At 41.2% G+C, this 16,326-nt stretch overlaps 1 long non-coding RNA gene across 1 annotated transcript; it reads left to right on the forward strand.

The window, feature by feature from the left end:
- Positions 1-9,982: 9,982 nt before the first annotated feature.
- On the forward strand, positions 9,983-15,611 carry LOC148129954 (uncharacterized). The gene is made up of 3 exons (XR_015750417.1): positions 9,983-10,131; positions 12,229-12,385; positions 15,413-15,611. It is a non-coding gene; the product is annotated as an uncharacterized LOC148129954 (long non-coding RNA).
- Positions 15,612-16,326: the final 715 nt, after the last annotated feature.

Raw genomic sequence — 16,326 nt, forward strand, 5'->3', positions numbered from 1 at the left:
CCTGAGCAATGCACCTTCTCCCAGGGAATTCTAGATTTGAAAACATACTAGTAAAATCGCCATTATTGCACAGCAATTATGTCATGTGTGGGGGAGAGAGAGAGAGAGGGACATAGGAAACCAGGTCAATGCTCAGGAAGAAATGGCATTAGATGAAGATATATAAAAACTTCACGTTGCCATTTCTTGAGCTTTTCTCCTTCTGTTAAACACCTACAACCCTCGTGGGTGGTTGAGAATGTATTTCCTCTTTCTTTTACCAGGTCTTGTGAGGAGTATGATTTTCTATTACATATCTTCTTCCTCCCAAGCTACCTTCCCAATTTGAAGAAAGGAACCATTACTTTACAACAGGGGTATTCAACTTTGGCCACTTTAAGATCTGTGGACTTCAACTCCTAGAGTTGAACACCCGCATCCATCCGAAAAATTCTTCACCTTTAGCATAAAGAAGTCTTTAGGAACACATTTCCGGCAGGGCACAATTTTTACAACAGGCAGGGCATCTCACAGGGTTCTCTGCCACCTGTTCTGGATTGAACTTGACTCAACTACGCATTGCAAAGCATGGTATGAAACAGTAACCAAATAAAATTATGTTTATGATGATTGAAATGTAATTCCAAGAGTGTATGTTTGAACAGTGTATTCCCACATGATTAAAAGACCAGCCACTGGAAAAAGAAATGTGTGTATGCCTTACCTGATCCCTACCTGAGGAAGGAAGGAAGGAAGGAAGGAAGGAAGGAAGGAAGGAAGGAAGGAAGGAAGGAAGGAAGGAAGGAAGGAAGGAAGGAAGGAAGGGGAGGAGAGTGCAGAAAGATATAAAAAAGGGAAACAAAAATATATACCAAGAATGACTTCTGACTTCATCTTCCAATAATATAAAAGCACATTCAACTCTTAATTTAATACCATAACGTAGAGTCCCCTCCACACACATACAAAAAAAATCATCAGTTCCATATGTCATAATTTGACTTTTCTGTTCCTATTTCCTGCAATAAAAGTCCTAGAAAGTCTTCCAGTTTAGATGAACTTCTTCAGTGATTTTTCTCTCAAAGAGCCATTCATTTAGCCATCATTGTCAGTTCAGTCACCTTCATTAACCATTCCTCTATTTTGGGTGTCTCAGAGTCTTTCCAAGATTGAGCCTCCCAAAGTCAGGCCACTGTTATCATACGTAAAAATAAAATAATTTTATAACAATGTGATTTTTTCCCCCCTCAGCACTTGATTCATCAACCCTGGTTTCCTATTCCCAAGGTATCACGTCTGTTGGGTGTGGCTGGTGAGCATTGGAGTCTAATGATAAACAGAATCCTTCTAGTGTATACAATATATAAATAGCACCTGGGCAGATTTGAACTTCCTTCAACTGCCTCCAATAAACAATTTATAGCCCTTTCAAGGACATATACTGGAGTTGACCTCTTGATTTCATTCATCAACCTTATCTGAGGACTTCACTTTTCTTCTTGGTTCATTCTCCATTTGCATCCCAAAAGCAAAAACAAACAAACATGAGTTTTCACTTGCTGGCCCACATTTTATGAAACTCAAACAGGTAGGCCTCAACATTCCTATAGTGACAGCTCCAAGTTAGATAATGGCACTGAAAAAGAAAGGGACTTATGACCGTTTTTCATACAACCATGGCAGCACCCCCCATGATCACGATGTGACTAAAATTTGGACGCTCGGCAACTGGTTCATATTAATGACGGTCCTGAGGTCACGTGATCCCCTTTTGCAGCCTTCTGACAAGCAAAGTCAATGGGGAAGCTGGATTGACTTCACAGCCCTGTTACTAGTTTAATGGCTGCCATGATTTGCTTAACAATGGTGGCAAGAAAGGTCGTAAAATGAGGCGAAACTTACTGGACAACTGTACTGCTTACCAAGTGAAATTTTGGGGCTCAATTTCTTCCATTTCTTCCTTTAGAGTACTTTTACTGTCACTTTGAATGTATGCTAATCGCTATACATTCAAATGAATTTTTGTTGCCTACAACTTCTCAAAGTGTCATCCCCTAACAGGCTAACAGATAATCAGAGTTGGAAGGTCATCTAGTCCAACCCTTCACCCAAGCGGGAGACCCTACACCATTCCCGACAAATGGCAGTCCAATCTCTTCTTGAAAGCCTCTAGTGATGAAACTCCCACAACTTCCAAGGGCAACTTCTGTTCCATGGGTTGATTGTTCTCACTGTCAGAAGTTTCTCCTTATTTCCAGGTTGAATCTCTCCTTGTTCAGTTTCCATCCATTATTCCTTGTCTGGCCTTTGGGTGCTTTAGAAAATAGCTTGACCCCTTCCTCCTCTCTGTGGCAGCCCCTCAAATATTGGAAGACTGCTATCCTGTCTCCCCTGGAGACACCTCCAATCTACGCTACATATAAACCGTGACAAAATGAATAAATACAGTATCTCACAGAAGTAAGTACACACACCCCTCACATTTTGTAAACATTTAAGTACATCTTTTCATGTGACAACACTGAAGAAACGACACTTGGCTACCATGTAAAGTAGTGCATATGCAGCTTGTATAACAGTGTAAATGTGTTGTCACATGAAAAGATATACTTAAATATTTACAAAATGTGAGGGAGGGTGTACTCACTTCTGTGAGATAGTGTAAATACAAAATTATACATATACCACCAGATATTCTATGACACGGAGAAACAACACACAACTTCCTGCTTACAGTGCCTCCCTTGTAGATACGGGCTCTCTACTCCCTCGTTTAAATCTTTATTTGTGGCTCCACTTTTAGTTACACCTTAGGGACCAATTACAATCCCAAAGGAGTAAGGGAAAAGCCTGAACTAAGGTAGACACACACCCCTGTCATCCTTATGAGATTAGGGGGAGAGGGGTGTCTATATATAACTGTCTTTACACAACAGGCCGAACAGGCCACCTTATTTTGTTCTATTCTGTTCTGTTCCAAACTGCCTCTCCTGTAGGCAGTTAGAAATCAGGAGGCTGCCTTTGCAGGCCACATTTAAACTCTGTTAGTTTTGTTACCTTCAACCCACCAGGTAATTATTTAAATCCTCATAACTTGTTACTGTCTCAGAGATTGTGAAGCCATATTATTTGGTTAGTTTCCAGTTCGATTTGCGGTGAAATTTGAACGAGGTAGTGCGTTCCCCTTATTTTCTTTTATTGAACCTCCTTTAATTATTGCTTATAAATAACTCAAGGTAGTAAACAAACCTAACGATCCTTCCTCCTCCTCCTATTTTCCCCACAATAACAACAACCCTGTGAGGTGGGTTGGGCAGAGAGAGAGAGAGAGAGAGAGAGAGAGAAAGGACTGATCAAGGTATCTCCCCTGCCAAGTATAATTAATTAATTCATGTATTAAGTGCAGTTAGAATCGTATTCGCTAAGAATTGGAAAAGTGAAAAAATTTCGGTAGAGGAAAAGGTGATTGAGAAAATACTAGGATGTGCAGAGATGAATAGATTAACAATGGCAATTAAAGAAAAAGAAGAAACTGGATACTATATGGTATGGGGTCTGTTTTATCAATGGCTGGAAAATAAATTAATAAGTTAAAATTGAGTAGATGAATATATAGAGAAATAAGTTAAGATTGACATAAAGATAAATTATGGAAGCGATAACGGCTGATAAAGAAAATGTGATGACTGTTATTTTGGCAAGAAAAGTATGTTAATTATAATTGTTAGCACAAAATATATGTAACAAGTCGACACACTGTTTGAATGAAAGATTTTATTTATTTTGATTTGTCAATCACTTACAAGATAATAGGTATAAGTATAAACATGAGTAAGAATACAGGAAATAAGTACAAATAAATGGGGACAATAGGAGAGGGATGGTAGGCACGATTGTGCGCCTATGCAGGCCCCTTACAGACCTCTTAGGAACGGGGTGAGGTCAATAGTGGTTAGTTTAAAGGTGAAAGTTTTGGGGATCAGAGGATGTAACAACAGAGTGAGGTAGTGCATTCCAGGCATTGACTGATACTCTATTGATGAAGTTGTACTTTCTGTAATCAAGTTTGGAGCAGTTTACATTGAGTTTGTATCTGTTGTGTGCTCTTGTATTGTTGTGTTATATTTACAACAAGATGGATTGTTGTAAATATAAAATTAAAAAAACTTAAACAAATAAGAGAGAGAGAGACAGAAAGAGAGAGAGAGGAGGAGGAGGAAGTCACCCAGCTTGGTTATTTTTCCCCCATGCCTTTATGAATACAGGCAGTCTTTGAATTGGGACCAAAACTGAGCCCAGAATTTCTGTTGCTAAGCGAGAAAGGGGTTAAGTGAAATTTGCTTCGTTTTATGACCCTTCTTGTTAAGTCAATCGCTGTGGTTGTTAAATTAGTAACGCTTTTGTTAAGTGAACCTGGCTGTCCCATTGATTTTGCTTGTCAGAAGGTCGCAAAAGGGGATCACACATGACCCCAGGAGACGCTGCACCCGTCATAAATATGAGTCAGTTGCCAAGAGCCCAAATTTTGATCATGTGACCATGGGGTACAACGGTCATAAGTGTGAAAAGGGCTACAACGGGCGTAAGTGTGAAAAGTGGTCTTAGGTCATTTTTTTCAGTGCCTTCGGTGCTTTGAACCGTCACTAAATGAACTGTTGTAAGTCAAGGACTACCTGTACAGGGGTGTATTAATCTCTTATCCTCACAGCATTGCTACTTAGGGAAAAGATATAAGTGAACAACTAATAATAACAACCAATAATACCAATATTCCCTAACTTTATGATTCTTACACTGTTTCCCTCTTAATCCCTACAGAAAAATCAAAATGGGCTTCTCCCTTTGTGGAATGATATGCTTATCCAAAATCAATTTGATCATAGTTTAACCAATTAACCCACCTTGGCTTATCCTGGGGTCAGCTGATCACCGTTTGCCACCTTCCCAGCTCGCTTCCGACAAACACATCCATGGATTCACTTAGTGACCTCCTGATTCACTTAGCAACTGCAGGGAATTCCTTAACTGTGGCAGAGAAGATCATAAAATTGTCTGGGATTCTGAAAGTCAAACCTGGCCCTAGGTTCTGCCTCAGTTTACCTTCCCAAATAAGCAACCGAGTCGGAAGATCATTTAAAAGCAGTTTATTAGGGTACCCTGATAAAGTGGGGTCTCTCTATGAAAAAGGAGAGAGAGAAAACCTTGAGCTCCATCTTACATTCCTTTCTATAGTTAACACAATAAAGAAAACGCAGGAGGAAAGTTGCTTGGACAGGGTAAAAGTAACCTCCCCTTTGCATAGGCAATCCGTTACACGTAGTCAAACATGTTACATATTTGCATCCCATAATATCACACACGTTCCTTAAAATGAGGTCCAAAGGGGCGTAATTGTAAGGGAAAAAGTTGTTTAAGAGTCCACCTAAGAGATAAGCCAGATGCCAAGTTTTACTAAGGAACTTTTCTTATCTGGAGCTAGTCTCCAGTTTAGGAAGGTTAAAAGCTAATAAACCTGAACATCATTTTTAAAAGAGAGAAAATAAACTCAAATGAAAACGTAAAGTAACTATGTTAGTTAACCAACTACAAACCCATGTCATCTACCACCCCCACATAATACTTACGTAGCAACCACCTTGCTAAAGCAACAAAAATCTGGTGCCAATTGTGATTGTAAAGACTCGGACCAGTACCTGCAAAGCGATTGTACTCTGTGCTGAAAAATTGGCTGGGCACAACTAAAGCAACTTTCTCAAAATCTTCACGTGAGAACTACCCGTGTTCCTTTTCCACCTTGCTAGAACTTGATTTATTGGAGTTGTGCTCAGTATTCCTTCATCTGGACTGCAATGCACACTAAGGGCACTGTCCTTGATTAGGTACCATGGTGTCCTCCAATTAACTAATTAACTCTTGATGACCGCATGGCCAGATTCTCACCAGTTCAACCTGCCTCCAATAACAACCCATCTGTACTTCTTGCAAGGCTTGGGGTGTCCCCTTCTCTTCCTTCCTCTCAACCTTGCATTTCTTAAGTCTGGTGCTTCTTACTCAATTCCAAAACAGAATCTCATTCCCATTCCCATTGTCTTTACTTTTCTTTTCTTCTGAGGACAGAAATAGTGGATTTTTACCGTGTCTGGCAGTCTAGGGATTGACCATCTCAAAAAAGTCTTCTCTGCGCAAAGATCAAATCCAGTGAAATTGCCCGTCTCCAATGCCTTCTCTCACCTTTGGCTGCTGCATTGTTGGAGCTTTGCTCTACCTCACAGATAAAAGTAAGGAAAAGTCCTTTCTAAGTTAATGTTTCTCAACTTTGACAACTTTAAGATGGGTGTACTTCAACTCCCAGAATTCCTCAGCCAGCATCACCTAAGATTTTGGCATTCTTTCATGAAATCTGTTGGTTGGTTCAAAGTCACCCAGCTGATTTTCATGCCTAAGAGAGAACTAGAACTCTCCATCTCCTGGTGATGGTCCCAAAACCACCCAGCCAGCTTTCCTGTCTAAGGCAGGACTAGAACTCACCGTCTCCTAGTGATTGGCCCAGTCACTGAGCCAGTTTTTATGCCTAAGGTGAGACTAGCATTGGCAGTCTTCTACTTTGGTCAGTCTTCTACTAGTGGTGCCTTAACCACTAGACCCAACTCCCTTTTTGCTCAATGGAGTATGAAAACCTAGAAAATGAATTAATTTAGTTCCAAAGCCCAAACCAGCTCCCATAAAGACCCAACAAGGCATTGGCACAGCCTGCTAAAGTAACTTAATCTTAACCTTTGCTGGGGGTGATTTGCATAGATATGTGGATGTGGTTTTGCGTGTTTATATTGCCTGTATTGCTTAGTGGCCCATGCAAATCTTGTAATCAGGATAAGTTTATTGTGGGAATCTAGAGCCATGGTGGCGTAGTGGTTAGAATGTAGTATTGCAGGCAAATTCTGCCCACAGCCAAGAATTTAATCCTGACCAGCTCAAGGTTAACTCAGCCTTCCATCCTTCCAAGGTGGGTATACAGATTTTTGACGACAATAGGCTGACTCTGTAAAGAAGCCTGTAAAGCGGTATATAAGTCTTAAGTGCTATTGCTAGCGTCAAACACTCCCATTTCAAATGTTCTTCCTAGGGAAACAGTCAAAGGTCCTTGCATTATCTATCTTGCAATTCATGAGCGTTTGGATGAAAAAAAGCCAGCAACCCTAATTTTAATGCTGTCCAAGAAACACACACACACACACACACACACACAAGAAATATGTCAAATGAATCATTCAACTCTTGCTCTCTCCTTTGCTTTTAGGTTGGTCTTTGACATGTGGCATTTGTAGAAAAAATAAGGAAGATTGTGTTGGAGAAACACAAGTGTGCTATTCTTTCTTAGACCAGTGTGGTACTTTCCAATCGAAAAACCACAAAAGTAAGCAGAAAAGACCACTCAAGATGTCTCATCCCAACATTCCCCAATTGTGCCCATGGCTACAAGAGTCTCTCCTACCAACACCGCTGCAGAACAAAAATATGAACATTGAGTGGATTTATTTTTTAGTACAAATGTACACATACGGTTTGATTGTTAGATATAGGTAGTCCTTGGCTTACGATCACAACAGAGCCCAAAATTTCCGTGGCTGAATGAGACCTTTGTAAAGTGAACTTGGCTCCATTTTGCAACCTTTCTCGCCATATTTGTTAAGTTGAACCACTGCAGTTGTGAATTTAGTAACCTGGTTGTGAAGTGAACCTGGCTTCCCCACTGACTTTGCTTGTCAGAAGGTCTCTGTCCACTTGTAAAGCATTCCTGGCCTGCTCTCCGAGTTGCCATAGGCAGGAGGGGGGAGAACTGATGGAGAAGCTCAGTTGCTATGACCAGAAACACATTCCACACATACCTTTCTCCAGATTGTAACCCAGGTGACTAGAGCCAGCTGGAGAGGCTGGGTTTTCTACAGCCCACAAAAGTGCTCCATTGGAGAATGTGATTTATGACACACCCTGGGAGGAGGAGGGAAACGGGGTGATAGGTGGACAGTAAATTACGTAGGGCACAGCCGACTTCACTTGGGAAAGTGCCAGACATGTTGCTCCTAATAAATAATTGGATTTCTTTTAACTTGGCTCAAGGCTCATGAATTAATTAGGGCATCTGTCGGAACCCCGGGAGTCGCAAAAGGCTATCCCGTGACCCTGTGACACAGCAATGGTCATAAGTGTGAACCAGTTGCCAGGCATCTCTAATTTTGATCACATGACCATGGGGATGCTGCAAAGGTCATAACTGGGAAAACAATCATAAGTCACATTTTTCAGTGCCGTTGTAACTTCGAACGGTCACTAAACAAACTGTTCTAAATCAAGGACTGCCTATCCAATCTCCCGTTTGTTGGTTTGTTTGTTTTGTCATCCTAGGCTAATCCAATTCTCCAGTTACATTGGCTCTTTGTTCCACTGACACCAAGCTGTCTGATCTGGTGTTTTATTTTGCTGGCGCATACTTTGGATAGTGTGGTGAAATTTAGTCTGGATTCCCAGGTGGGAGGGGCTGCCTCAGTGAAGTTTAGATCATTAGGTTGGGTTGGGAGAAAGAGAATCAATAGCTCCTCTCTAGAGGTTCTCAGAGTTTATACTTTAATGCAAATACTTTGCTTTAGTTTAGCAAGATATTTATTTATAGGAAAGGAACAAAAATACAGAAAAGAATAACAGAGTTGGAAGGGACCTTAGATCTTCTAGCTCAAGCCCTCCTCAAGCAGGAAACTATATACTATTTCAGACAGATGGTTGTCCAATTTCTTCTTTAAAACCTCCAGTGATGGAGCACCCACAACTTCTAAAGGCAAGCCCATCCACTGATCAATTATTCTCACTGTCAGGACATTTCTCCTTAGTTCTAGCATTGTCACTAGAACAAGAAACTGCTTAGAAGTAATTGCATGTCTTTCTTAGTTTTCAAAGCTTGAAAGCTAGACTGTAAGGCAGCCATGGATGTTTTATGGTCCCTGGGTCACTTCTGGCCAGTGTGGGTTGCTTTTATTTTGAAGGGGGACTGCTAATCACTTAAGTGTGAGCCAGGAGTGTGCTGCAGCTGCCAAAAAGGGCAACCCAATCTTAGGCTGCATTAATAGAGGGATAGAATCAAGATCATGTGAGGCGTTAATGCCACTTTATCATGTCTTGGTAAGGCCACACTTGGAATACTGCATCCAGTTTTGGTCACCATGATGTAAAAAAGATGTTGAGACTCTAGCAAGAGTGCAGAGAAGAGCAACAAAGATTAGGGGACTGGAGGTTAAAGCATATATAAAGAATGGTTGCTGGAAATGGGTATGACTAGTCTGATGAAAAAAAGGGCTAAGGGTGACATGATAGCAATGTTCCAATATTTGAGGGGCTGCCACAAAGAAGAAGGAAGGTCAGGCTATTCTCCAAAGCACCTGAATACAGGATGAGAAGCAATGGATAGACACTAATCAAGGAGAGAAGCAACCTAGAAATTTCCTGGCAGTTAAAACAATTAATCAATGCTCCAACACTTGGGGTTTTCAGAAGAGATTGGACATCCATTTGTCTGAAATGGTTTAGGGCAAGGCTCTTCAACCTTGGCAAGTTTAAGGCTTGTGGACTTCAACTCCCAGAATTCCTGAGCTAACATGACTGGAGGAGGAATTCTGGGAGTTGAAGTCCACAGGTCTTAAAGCTGTCAGGTTTGAAGACCCCTGGCTTAGGGTCTCCTGCCAGAGCAGGTAAGTTGGACCAAAATATCTCTGAGGTGCCACTCTGTTATTCTGCTCTATTCTGTTGTTCTATTTGATTATTATTTTTTCCAATTTACATATGTGCCTGTGTGCATGACCCCTTCACAGCCCTTTTGGTTTGGCCCTACACAACAGTCCCAGTGTCTCATGGGGAAATTAATTGCCCACCCGTGGGGTAAGGTGTCCCTAGTTGGAGATGGTCAACCCATGACCACCATTTAGGATTGAAACATTTCTTTCTCCTTCAACATCCCAGGTAGAAGAACTATGACAAGAAAAGCCTGTGTCCAAGCTAACAGCTGCTTTGAAAAGATCACCAGTGTGGACCTGGGGGACAATGGGATTATCTCATCCAAACTCACCTGTTGTCAGGGCGTTGCATGCTTGAAAGCTTTGGACCCTCGTATGTATGCCGTTCTCTACTGAACTGCTGAAAGCTCTGTGTTATAAACAAGAGATGGGTGATTCCTTCAAGAGTCCCCATCACGGACAGTGCAGGTAGTCCTCGACTTATGACCACCATTGAGCCTAACATTTTTGTTGCTAGACAGCTGTTAAGTGAATTGCTGCTGTTTTAAAGTTAGTCACCCGGCTGTTAAGTCAGTCGTGCTTCCTCCATTGACTTGGGCTTGTCAGAAGGTCGCAAAAGGGGATCACATGACCCTGGACACTGCAACCGTCATAAATATGAGTCAGTTGCTAAGCATCCAAATTTTGATCATGTGACTAACAGGGATGTTGCAATGGTCATAAGTGTGAAAGATGGCCATTAAATCTTTTTTTTCAGTGCCATTGGAACTAAATGAGCTGTTGTAAGTTGCGGAGTACCTCTACTCTTTTTTTAAGAAAAGAATTGAAGAAAGAGGAATAGAATGGAATAGAATGGAATGGAACGGAACGGAACGGAACAGAACAGAACAGAACAGAACAACAGAATAGAATTCTTTATTGGCCAAGTGTGATTGGACACACAGGGAATTTGTCTTCGATGCATATGCTCTCAGTGTACATAAAAGAAAAGATACATTCATCAAGAGTCAAGAATCACCAGGTACAACACTTAATAATAGTCATAGGGTACAAATAAGAAATCAAATCATACTAGGAAGCAGTCAATATAAATTGTAAGGATACAAGGGACAGTTACAGTCATTCAGTCACAAATGGGAGAGGATGGGTGATAAGGAGAGATAAAAAGATTAATAGTAATAGAGTAGCAGCAGGCTTTGGAAATTGTTGGACAGTGTTGAGGGACTTATTTGTTTAGCAGAGTGATGGCATTCGGGGAAAAACTGTCCTTGTGTCTAGTTGTTCTGGTGTGCAATGCTCTATAGTGTCGTTTTGAGGGTAGGAGTTGAAACAGTGGTTCACAAATGGAGTTTAGGTTTCCCAGGTGGGTGAACAAATGCATTTGCACTTTTCAGGAGATGTTGAGAGCTTAGTTAAACCTCCAAGTGGCCCCAACAACTCTCAGAAAGAGCGCTAATGACCAGATGATTGCAAGGAATATAAATCTATCCATTCGCCACCCTTCAGTCAGAACTGAAGAAGCGTCTTGGATGAGAAGTGAAAAGTCTTCAAGGAAAAACAAAGAAAGACCAGTTGCCTTTTGGAAAAACAAATCAACAAACTATCTTTGGGACAATCATGACCTGGATGACTGAGACTCTCCAATGGACATCTTTCCTGATTGTTATCCCCGCCTCATTAGACACACGCATTATTAGCTACACAAGACAAATTCCTTGTGTGTCAAATCACACTTGGCCAAATAAAGTAGTCCATTCAATTCTGTTCGATTGTTCATGGTTGAAAATCCCCTTTGCAGTCCGTGGCCCCACATTCCAAAGAAGAGCGGCACCAGTGGTGGGATTCAAAAAGTTTTTACTATTGGTTCTTTGGGCATGGCTAGGTGGGTGTGGTGTGGCTGGGTGGGCGTGGCTTGGTGGGTGTGGTAGGGGAAGGATACTGTAAAATATCCCTTCCCACCCCACTAACCTGCTTTCCAGCTCCGTTCTCCTGTGCAGGGCAACCAAAGAAGATCCACCCAATGAGCTGGGACTCGGGAGGCAGAGAATAGATGGGGGTGGGGCCAGTCAGAGGCAGATATTTGCCGGTTCTCCGAACTATTCAAAATTTCTGTTACCGGTTCTCCAGAACTGGTCAGAACCGGCTGAATACCACCTTTGAGATGCACAAAGTTATTTTATGCCAAAATAACGTCTGAACTATTAGGAAATGTGGATATCGTGTTTCCCAACTGGGGCGACTTTAAGATGGATGAAATTCTCCTGGCCAGCATGAATTCTGAGCAGTTGAAATCTGTATTGCTGGTTGGCCAGGTTTGCTCAACACACCTACATCATTTCCCTCTGTTGTTGCAAATCAGGCAATAATGGTGTCATTATTATTATTATTATTATTATTATTATTATTATTATTATTATTATTATTATTATTATTATTATTATTATTATTATTATTATTATTATTTATGCAGCGCCCCCTCCAAACACAACACTGAATGTGAAGAAATGCAAAACCTGTTTTTCTAGAGATTTGGGAAGAGACTGTTTCGTGCAAAGGAGATCAGACTTACTGCCTTGAGATGGACGGACTAGCTGACTGGGGTGGATATGGCACTTTGGAAACTCATGGTAACGAATCTCTCTCCCCCCCCTTTTTTTTCTTTTTCCTGACTTTTACTTTCTTCTCTCTCTCTCTCTCTCTTCCACAGATGTAGCCAATGCAGGACGGGCCAACTCGCTGAGGCTAACGTGCCACGGGACAATTTAATGATTCAATTTAATTTTTTTAACATAAATAAAACATTATTTTAATTGTTGTCATTCACCTTTCATTCTATCCTTCCTTTTGCATCCTTCCTTTAAGGAGTCTATTCCGCTCTCCACCAGACTTGAAATTCTAGAACTAGAAAACCTTGAATTACGCCGTCTTCGGTCTGACTTAAGCATGGTATATAAAATCATACATTGCAATGTCCTACCTGTCAATGAATACTTCAGCTTCAACCATAACAACACAAGAGCACACAATAGATACAAACTCAAAGTAAACCGCACCAAACTTGATTGCAGAAAATACGACTTCAGCAATAGAGTGGTCAATGTCTGGAATACTCTACCTGATTCTGTGGTTTTTTTCCCAAACCCCAAAAACTTTAACCTTAGACTGTCTACTATTGACCTCACCCCTTTCCTAAGAGGTCTGTAGGGGGCGTGCATAAGCGCACCAACGTGCCTACCGTCCCTGTCCTATTGTTTCTCTTATTCTTTTATTTTTCTTATATGTACCCATTTCATGTATTCACAACTATGTATACACTTATACTTATTATCTTGTAAACAATTGGCAAATCAAATAAATAAATAAAAAAAATAAAATATTAGCGTAACTCTTGTTCCGTGGCAAGTTGACCTGTAGTGGATTTTGGCTCTGGTGAGTTGACCAGTCGTGGGGTTTAAATCTTTTTACTACCGGTTCTGAGGGCATGGCTTGGTGGGTGTGGCAGGGGAAGGATACTGCAAAATCCCCACTTCCTCCCCACCCCACTAACCTGCTTTCCAGCTCCGTTCTCCTGTGCAGGGCAACAAAAGAAGACCCAGCTGATCAGCTGGGACTCGGGAGGAAGAGAATAGATGGGGTTGGCGGGACCAGTCAGAGGTGGTATTTGTCCTAGCTAATACCATATTTTCCTAAGATCAGTGGACACCTGTGCAATCCCAGAGAAAGACAGGGTTGGGTCAAGGAATGGCCAACAAGTGCTATGGGCATGCTTCCCTATTCCCCAAAGTATACTCTGTGCCTCTGAATGCAGCCACAAGCATTCTCAAGTCTTTGAATGATCAAAAGTTAATTATTTGGGGGCAATAGGTAGTCCTCTACCTATGAATGGTCACTTAGCAAACCTTGGAAAGTACAACGGACTTCCTGAGGGCTTCTTAAACCCAAGTTCCTATATTTTGACAGCTGGTCTCCACCTCACTACAATCATGTTACCACATGTTGAGCTTTCAGCAACCAGCTTGCATTTACAGATGTTTGCAGCATCCTACAGCCACGTGACGACACTTTACAATGTTTTGGCTGAAAACCAGCATTTATATCTGGACTGTGGGATGCTGCAGAACTGAAGAAGCTTCTTGAATAAGAAGCGACACGTCTTCAAGAAGAAGAAAAACAAACCCAAGAAAGTCCAGTTGTCTTTTTCAAAGCAGCTTTGGGACAACCATGGCCTGGATGATTGAGAATCTCCATAGTCTCCCACTCTCCAGCCTGGTGCCTTAACCACTAGACCAAACTGGCTCTCAATAGTAATAGTAGTAGTAATAATAATAATAATAATAATAATAATAATAATAATAATAATAATAATAATAATAATAATAATAATGAAACTACATGATTATGGATGAAACATGCAACAGTAATACCCATTGTCATCGGGGCACTTGGCACCATGTCCAAGAATTTTGCAAAATACATCAAGAAGTTGCAGCTTCCTGCTGTAGTGCTAGCAGAGCTGCAAAAGACTGCGCTACTTGGAAAAACATACATTTTAAGAAGTTACTTGGTCGATATCTAGGATGTTGGCAGCAACCCGTATCAACCATCAGTGCCAATCAATGATATTTGTGATATATTTTTAAATGTTCAGTTGACTGAGTTTCATGTTGAATGCATAAACATTTATTATAATAATAATAGTAATAATAATAATATTAACAACAACAACCTAGGATGCTGGAAGCAGCCCATATCAACCATCAGTGCCAATGGTATTTGTGATACAACAGCTACAGCAGCAGCAGCAGCAACAACAACAACAAGAAGAACAACAACAAAAAAACAACAAAATAATAATAATAATAATAATAATAATAATAATAATAATAATAATAATAATAATAATAATAATAATAATAATAATAATAATTGCCTGTAAGCAAGAACTGGTGGGACCATAAAATAGAAAAAGTCATAGAAAATTAAAAAGTGAAATTGCCCTGGGACTTGGAGAATCCAGGTAGACAGGCACCTGCCACATAACACTCTTGAACACTCTAGGCATTGACAAATTTGCCACCAGTCAATTGCAGAAGGCAGCTTTACTTGGAACAGCTTCCATCCTGCGGTGACATCTGTAACACCATCAAAAATCCAGATTTGCCTATCCCAGGTCCTTGCTAAGGACTCACTAGGTAGACAGAAATGCCAAACCCAGTCTGAACATCTGGCTGAATGTGATGATGATGATGATGATGACGACGACGACAACAACAACAACACTATCATTGCCTGATTTGCAGCAACAGAGGGAAATGATATAGGTGTGTTGAGCAAACCTGGTCAACCAGCAATACAGATTTCAACTGCTCAGAATTCAATGCTGGCCAGGTGAATTTCATCCATCTTAAAGTCGCCCCAGTTGGGAAACATGATATCCACATTTCCTAATAGTTCAGACGTTATTTGGGCATAAAATATTTTTGTGCATCTCAAAGCTGGTATTCAGCCGGTTCTGACCAGTTCTGGAGAACCGGTAACAGAAATGTTGAGTAGTTCGGAGAAGGCAGGATGTGGAACTGCTGGGAATTGCACGCTCATTGGCTAACCTGGGGGACAAAGAGTCTGAGGGTCACTTTTTGCAATTGTCTCCACAGGTAGAAAGCCATCCATGATAGATTTTGCCATGAAGGGCTGCGTCAACCCCGCCTTCTGTGAGCTGTTTCATGAGGGATCTGTCTACTTTGCCACACTCTTTCTAATGGGTGGAGGAAGCTGCAAGCCAGCCACTGCAAAAGCCACAATGGTACCACCCCACAGAGTCGGCTTCTTCTTCCAAGTGTTTGCTGGGTTCTTACTTGTAGAGATCTACGCTTGATGGTTTGCCCTTCAGCACCTGAATCCTGCCTGAGATTTCTCTCCTGGACAGCCTCTTCAGCCTTGGGCAGGTGGTAGCCTTGAGGAATGTTGGGAAACGAATGTTGACACATGATGGATGAAGGGAGTAGGCTGCGTGGTGTAGAGCAGTATTTTTCAACCTTAACCACTTTTAAGATAGGCAGACTTCAACTTTCAGAATTCCCCAGCCAACATGGCTGGCTGAGGAATTCTGGGAGCTGAAGTCCATCCATCTTAAAATGGCTAAGGTTGAGAAATACAAGCTCAGATGTTAGGTAGATGCTATGTTGATCTGTTCTCAGAAAATGGTAGTTCTGAAGAATGGAGGGACTTGAACTTGGTTTTATGCTAAAGAATGGGGTCCCACGTGTATAACAGAACCTGGTTTCCTGGTTATGTTGATGGCTGTTTTATGACTTTTTTTCGGGCTTGTTGTATTCTGTGGTTTATTTTACTTATTTTAATGCTATGGGTTGCCCTGGGTCATGTAGGCCATATAAATGGATTGAATAAATCTTTGAAAAAAATAAACAGCTTGTCTGGGTCATTGGGAGCTGGGAGATCCTGTTTCATCACTGCTGGAAGTGTGAGCATACATGTGTGTTGATCAAGTTGATGGGTGTGCAGGGCAACCAAAGAAGACCCAGCCAATGATCAGCTGGGACTCAATGAG

Source organism: Notechis scutatus, chromosome 8, assembly GCF_049901735.1.
Source record: "Notechis scutatus isolate UNSWTSFEM ecotype Mainland chromosome 8, rNotScu1.2, whole genome shotgun sequence".
In the NCBI taxonomy this organism is placed as follows: domain Eukaryota; kingdom Metazoa; phylum Chordata; class Lepidosauria; order Squamata; family Elapidae; genus Notechis; species Notechis scutatus.